This window comes from Arachis ipaensis, chromosome B08 (assembly GCF_000816755.2).
Source record: "Arachis ipaensis cultivar K30076 chromosome B08, Araip1.1, whole genome shotgun sequence".
NCBI lineage: Eukaryota > Viridiplantae > Streptophyta > Magnoliopsida > Fabales > Fabaceae > Arachis > Arachis ipaensis.
Window position 1 is genome coordinate 105,527,843 of NC_029792.2, and position 6,770 is coordinate 105,534,612.

General features: G+C 36.4%; 1 pseudogene; it reads right to left on the reverse strand.

The window, feature by feature from the left end:
- The window catches only part of LOC107613109, a 9,206-nt pseudogene continuing 5,814 nt past the window's right edge, over positions 3,379–6,770 (reverse strand).

Here is a 6,770-nt window from a genome sequence, read left to right on the forward strand (position 1 = left end):
TGGTAGGCAATTTACTGACCAAAAATAACCTCTTTCATGCATAATTTACATATAAAACAGTATTTCTCTTCAGTAGAGCACCCACAAAGCAATGGGCTCGCCGAAGCTGCTAACAAAATTATTTTGCAGGAGCTAAGAAAGAAATTGGCAGAGGCCAAAGGACAATGGGCCAACTTAATACTCAAAATCCTCTGGAGCTATAACACTACACCACACTCTGCAACTAGGGAGATACCCTTCAGACTTGTATATAGAGCAACATCAATGATCCCGGTTAAAATCTCGTAGAGGTCGGTTCACACCGACCAATTCAACAATGACCTCAACATACAATCTTGAAATGCCGAGCTCGACACAGTCGAAGAAGACCGAGACTGCTAAGATTTGGCAGTAAGCAATGCAGTTAGCCATCCAATAAAAATACAATAAAAAGGTGAAACCACGGACATTATAACAAGGCGACCTGGTCCAACGCAGACTTGAAGATGTCCAAAAACCTCTAGGACATGGAAAGCTCGCCGCAAAGTGGGAAGGCCCTTACAGAATATCAATGGTACACGGCCGAGGAGCCTATTCTTTACAAACCTTGGAAGGAACCAAGTTACCAAATACTTGGAACATATTGTCACTACGTATATACTATAGTTAGTCTTTTTGCTACAAGTCAGAAAATGGAAGGTACTCTTTTTCCTACCACCAAGGTTTTATCCCAGTATGGATTTTACTTGGGGAGATTTTAACGAGGCTGACCATCCCGACAGATCTAAATACAACAACTGTGGCATGTACTCATTTTGACCTACTCAAATTTCATTCATAAAGCAACAAACATGCATACTATTTACCAAAATCCAAACATGACATACCAATATCAGAGAGTCATCAAAGGCAGAAAATGCCAAACAAAAGTATCAAAATGATCATAAACATAAAAAAGTTAATACTAGCAAATACTTGAAAAAGTCTACAAACAACTACATCAATTCTCCTTGTCACCAACATTTTCATCTTGAACTTCACCAGCAGGTTCATCATCAACTAACTTATCATTCACTACAATCTTGGTTAAGTTAAGCTGCCCAACATCAAACTTAGGCGCAAACAGTGATACTTGACTCACAGCTCGGTCAAACCTAACTACGAACATCTCAAGTCCCTCGTCTTTGAGCTCATGTACTCGAGATGTCAACTTTTCCTTTTCCATATCCAATCCCTGCACCTGAGATTGCAATACACAAATTTGTTCTTGATGTTTCCCCACTTCTTCCTATGCACTTTTCATTTTTCTGGTGACGTCCAGAATCACTTCATCCCTTTCACTTAGCGATTTTTCAAGCTTCACCAGTTTCTCCATTTCACTTTTCTCCGAAGCTCCTAGAAATTCAGTAGTACGACCAATACAAAACATCCTAGTCGCAATCACTTGAACAAAAATATATATAAGTAATAGAAAAAACAATAAGCCAAGAGATACTTCTTACATGCGGATATTGTCCAATAACTTCTTTACCCAGGTCCTTCAACAGTTGTACGTCGCTTGGATACTGTGCGACTTTATCAGATAGAGCAGCAAATGGGAATCGATCACTCTAGATAGATTCCCCACTAGCACCACCCACAAAGCCATGAAGCCGGATCTATTTCTTCAACTCTTCCCTAACACTAGAACTAACAGCCAAGTTGGCAGCAGACAAAATTTTTAAAGAGTTTTCAGACTCAACCATCTTTCTTTTTTTTTTCTCCTTAAGGATGCGCACTAGACTGCGCAAGTTCCACCACAACATTTCTCTCTGTTCTATTGGCTAAAACTCTTTACCATCCTTCTTCTGATAAAAAAAACTCCTTATGCGAGCTAAGGACAAACTCGGAACTTTTCCACCTGCAAACCACACAAAACAGCAATTAGAACTGAGATTATCGAATAAGTAAAAAATTCAAAACAAATTTTTGCCTACTTATATAATTTCTTAAACCTTCTTCATTCACTTCAAATTTCAACAAATCATATATCGATAGTAATTTTCCCACGGAAAAACATTCAATTAAATAATTCAACATCATATTCTCATCTTCAGACCTTTCCATTGCATCCAAAATCTGCATCGACTTAGGACACCAATACAAAGAAAAACGCTCTACTTGGTCATCATCCAGGAAAAATGGATAGTCAGACTCACAAGACTGAAACTTAACAAACATTTTCTTGAAATTTTTAAACGGTAACTTATACAAAATAAACAACAAACAACCACTCAAGTTTATCCAAAGCCCTTTACGAACTCCTTTAGACTGAAATAAAGAGAAGAAAATAGCTAGAAAAGGCGGAGTTTCGAGAAAATCCATCAGGCACTCAAATGCATGAAGAAACTCAAAAATAAGTCCAATCACCTCTTCTCTCACAAACCCTTTCTTCCCCATTACAAGGAAGAAGCTCATCAGAAGTAACACACCCCACGAACCCAACTCACTAAGCAAAGTTTGCTAAGGATTTGGCATTTTGATAAAGGGACGCACGCCATTTGACATTCGTATGAATCCATTCATACAAATCATCCTTTATTTCCACAACTTTCTTTTTCGCCTTTTTCATTTTTGCGACAAAATTCAGAAAATACTGGAAGAATAAGAAACTGATCTTTGGAAGTCATCTTTTTCATCCCTTTTTGATGGATAGCAAGTAACCAGTAACTTTCCCAATACTTACCCAGACAGAAGCTTTAGAGATACCAAAACCACTATCACACGACTTAAGTTATCCACCATTATTAGCCATTAGATGGAGCAACTATTTATTTCCCACAAAAACATTTAATGGCTAAAATTTCTTCAATTTAACCAACCGCTAACATTTAGTATGGCACGAAACCAGGCGCACGTTTTCAAACAACTTTATTAGCAATTAATATTTTTATAGATATAAGCTTGACTATTCATATGCTCGGTAGCAGGCTGACCTTGGGGGCTCAGATACTAGCACGATTTTTTTACATAACAGTATAATGTCTGAAACGTAGGCAAAAGCTCAACTTGCTACCAACAATAGCAAGTCAAGTTTGGGGGTTGTGATCTGTACTCAATAATCTCGGAAGCACGACGTTATACCTTGGAACTGACTAGTCAACACTTAAACCAACTAATTCAAAATACAAAAAATGTTTTACACCTCTATAGCTGCCACGCGAATCTTGGCTTACAAACAAAAGAAAATGGTTAACGTTGGCTGATGATAAATAGGAGCACAGGCGAGCTATAGAAGCCATCGTGAAAAATACAGCAGAAAGAGAGCATTCCGATTTTAAGTTTTAGTACTTTGATATTATACGCTGACTTGAACTTCGGTGTCTTTTTGCAGGTTTTTCACATTGCTTGGACTGATGAGAAATCAGTAGCGCAACACACTAAGCAAGGACTTTGCCAACATTTTTCTCGTTGTGGACGAGCTATAATCCAGTTCTAGACAAGAACAGATATGAAACACAGATGTGCACTTGACTTAACATTATGAATTACATTATTCTATTGTATTTTCAGGATAGTACTCTCAGAATTATACATAATGATACAGTGACTTGTAGATTTGTGACAAACTGAGTTCTATCTTATCAAATGCCTCAATGATGAGAAATAGAAACGGAATCCAGGAATCAAGAAACAAGCAATGAGAATAGACTGGACTAATAATTGTATATAATTTATGCAGCAGCTGTAATGCACTGGATTGCTTGTTTGCATATGCCAGTCATTGTGGCTTCAGGTCCATAAACCTGCAAACATACCATTAATAGATCAGAGAAGATTCGTCCAAACAAGTTTTCTGATCAGCATAAAAAACACAAGGAGGATAAAATAGTTTCTCAAGATTTAAAACTTACAAACTTGTCTCTTATCGAACATATTAGTCCTCTCATTCATATTAGGTGGAGTCTATGCTATTTATGGCTACAGTAATTATGGTAATTAAATAATTTTTAACAACACTTAAAATTATTATTGTTTAACATTTAGATATCATTTGCTTTTCAAATTAAAAAGCTTTGAATAGTTACTGTAACTACCATAACACGCATTAGTGTTTTTGGTTAGGATGAAATTGAGGATTTATTCTAGAATTAGTGAAGATGTTCAGGCATATAACCTCAATGGGGATGCCGAGCTCCTCTCCAAGTGCGCGCATTTTCGCTAAACCTTTTTGGTAATTAGGACCTCCTCTCCTCACATATATGTGCATCTTTGCTTCTCTTAGCTTTTGCTCCTGTTTTTCGCAACAATTCGCTGGAAAATCAGTTAACTTTTGCCACAAGTTATTATATTAGAATCAGAGAAAAGCTCAACAAGCCATAGGGTTACCTTCTCCTTTAGAGCTTGAATTATGCCGCTAAATGTGGCAGCAACATCTGTGAAGTTGGCTATTCCGCCGCCTATTACAAGGGCACGCTTTTCGCCATCAGGATTTGAAGTTGCACACTGTGGTATCAAGTTCAGACTTTAGTATAACAAGTAATTGGAGAGTAAACTATCATTGTGTCAGTTTTGGACAAAATGCAGTTAGAAAGAAAGAAATAAAATTTTGGTCCAGAAAAAATATCTCATTTGGAAGATAAACAAATAAAAAGATGAACAAACCGTGTCGGCATAGATGACACTAGCTCCTCCCCCAGCTACCATTGTCCAGATTCGGCCCTTCGGATTCAAAACTGTGAACTTCAAAGATGCACTTGTCTGGCATCAGAGAAATAAGCAAACAAAATACTTTTTAGAGTAAACATTTATAGGCCCTGCCCCATGATACTATTGGAAGCAAGATTATTATTGATTCTTGATTAGTACCAATCAAGGAATTCAATTAATCCTGGAGATCCATATACAGATCAGATGCGATGGATAAGATTGTAGATAATACAGATTTGAAGTATATGCCTTCACCTTTTCATCTAATCCATGAATAAAAGACTCAGTCGTACTCATAATCCTTCCAAATGGCATTGGAAATTCAACGTTCCCCCATCTGCAAATAACAAGAACAAGCAGATATATTGGTTCAACTTTTAAATATGAATTAGAGATAGGGGAGAAATTATTGCATGGTTCTAAGAACCAGATTGATACGTTTAACCAGGTATTAGTTATCAAACCGATTTAATTTCAGATAAAAATCACTTGGTAATAAATCGGTTAAAATTAAAAAAATCGGTTAATTTGTCAAACTGAAACAGTTTTTTAGTCGTTAACCAGTTTAAAATAATAAATTATAAAAAATATTTTTTAAAAAAATATTATATATTTTATACATAAATATATCATTTTATTATATTCAATTTATTTTTGGTTGAACTTTTAAACTTTTGGTTCAATGGCCGATTGGGTTGTTAGAACCTTAAATTAATGCATAATATTTAGGTGGATTGTGCTCCATCCATTGATATAATGACATTTCTAATAAAACTGTGGTTCTTTTCTTATCCTAAAATAAAACGATCATATGTCACTCTATCAAAGAACAATGTAGGGTGCAATAATTTCTCTATTCGTCAAATAATAGTTAATGTTTTTAGTGGGAAGTAATTAACCAACTTCTTGAAGTTCTTGAAAGCAGCAGTGTCATCTAGCTCTCCTCTCATATCCAGAGGATAAGGATTTCCATTGACCAAAGTGAAAGGATTCATCTCTAAGAAAGTGAAGTCCAGGTCTAACACAAGATGAAAAACAATATGTTAAAGACTAAAATCTTTAATGATTGTTGGACTTGTCTTCAAATTTCAAAAGCTTATTGAATGGTATTTAAGTAAGTAAATATGTATCTTGTAATATACCCTGAAATAGATTGAATATCACCTTGAGAAATTCCTCAATTTCTCCCTTAATCTGCAAACATGAATAAATAACTTTTTTAAGTTATAACCAATTGAATCGAAGTTTCCAACCAACCAACATATATTATTTGTTTTACCCATCTGAAATTTATTAGAATGAATTAGGATTCTTAATCATTACTCAAAAATCGATATAAAAATTTAAAACACATTTTGGTTCCTAAAAAAAAGAAAAATAAAAATGACTTTATATATAAACGTAAGCATTTAATTTATTACCCCAACTCCTCCTATGTTACACTTGCGGTACATAGCCGGTCCCAAACCCGGATAAAGGAGGAGGGTTATGTTCGGTCTTCGACAACCAACATAAAAATATAGTCGAACCCCCATGACATGAATCAAAGACATTATTGTGCTAAAGCTAGGTCGTTGCCCGAAAGTAACGCGCTGTATGACTCGAGTATGGTGTCAAATGAGCAAGAGCCGCTGCATCGGTGCCCGGATGTAGTGTTAAATGAGCAAGGGTTCTCGCGTTTTCGTGAACGGATGAGGGTAAATAAGCTAGTTCACAAAGTAAAAGGTAAAGGTCGGAGCGACAGAAGGTTGAGATTTGGGACATGGAACATAGGCACTCTAACAGGAAAGTCCATGGAGGTGGTGGACACCATGACAAGGAGGAAGATTAACATTATGTGCCTACAAGAAACAAAATGGGTTGGTGCGAAGGCTAGGGAGTTTGATACTTCTGCCTTCAAACTTTGGTATACAGGAAAGGTGAAGAATAGGAATGGGGTTGGAATAATTGTGGATAAGCAGTGGAAGAAGGACGTAGTGGATGTCAAGAGGATGGGAGATCAGATCATCTCTATCAAACTTGTGGTGGAGGGAGGTGCTTTCCATGTGATTAGCGCCTATGCACCGCAAGTGGGTTCGGACGAACAACACAAGATAAGGTTT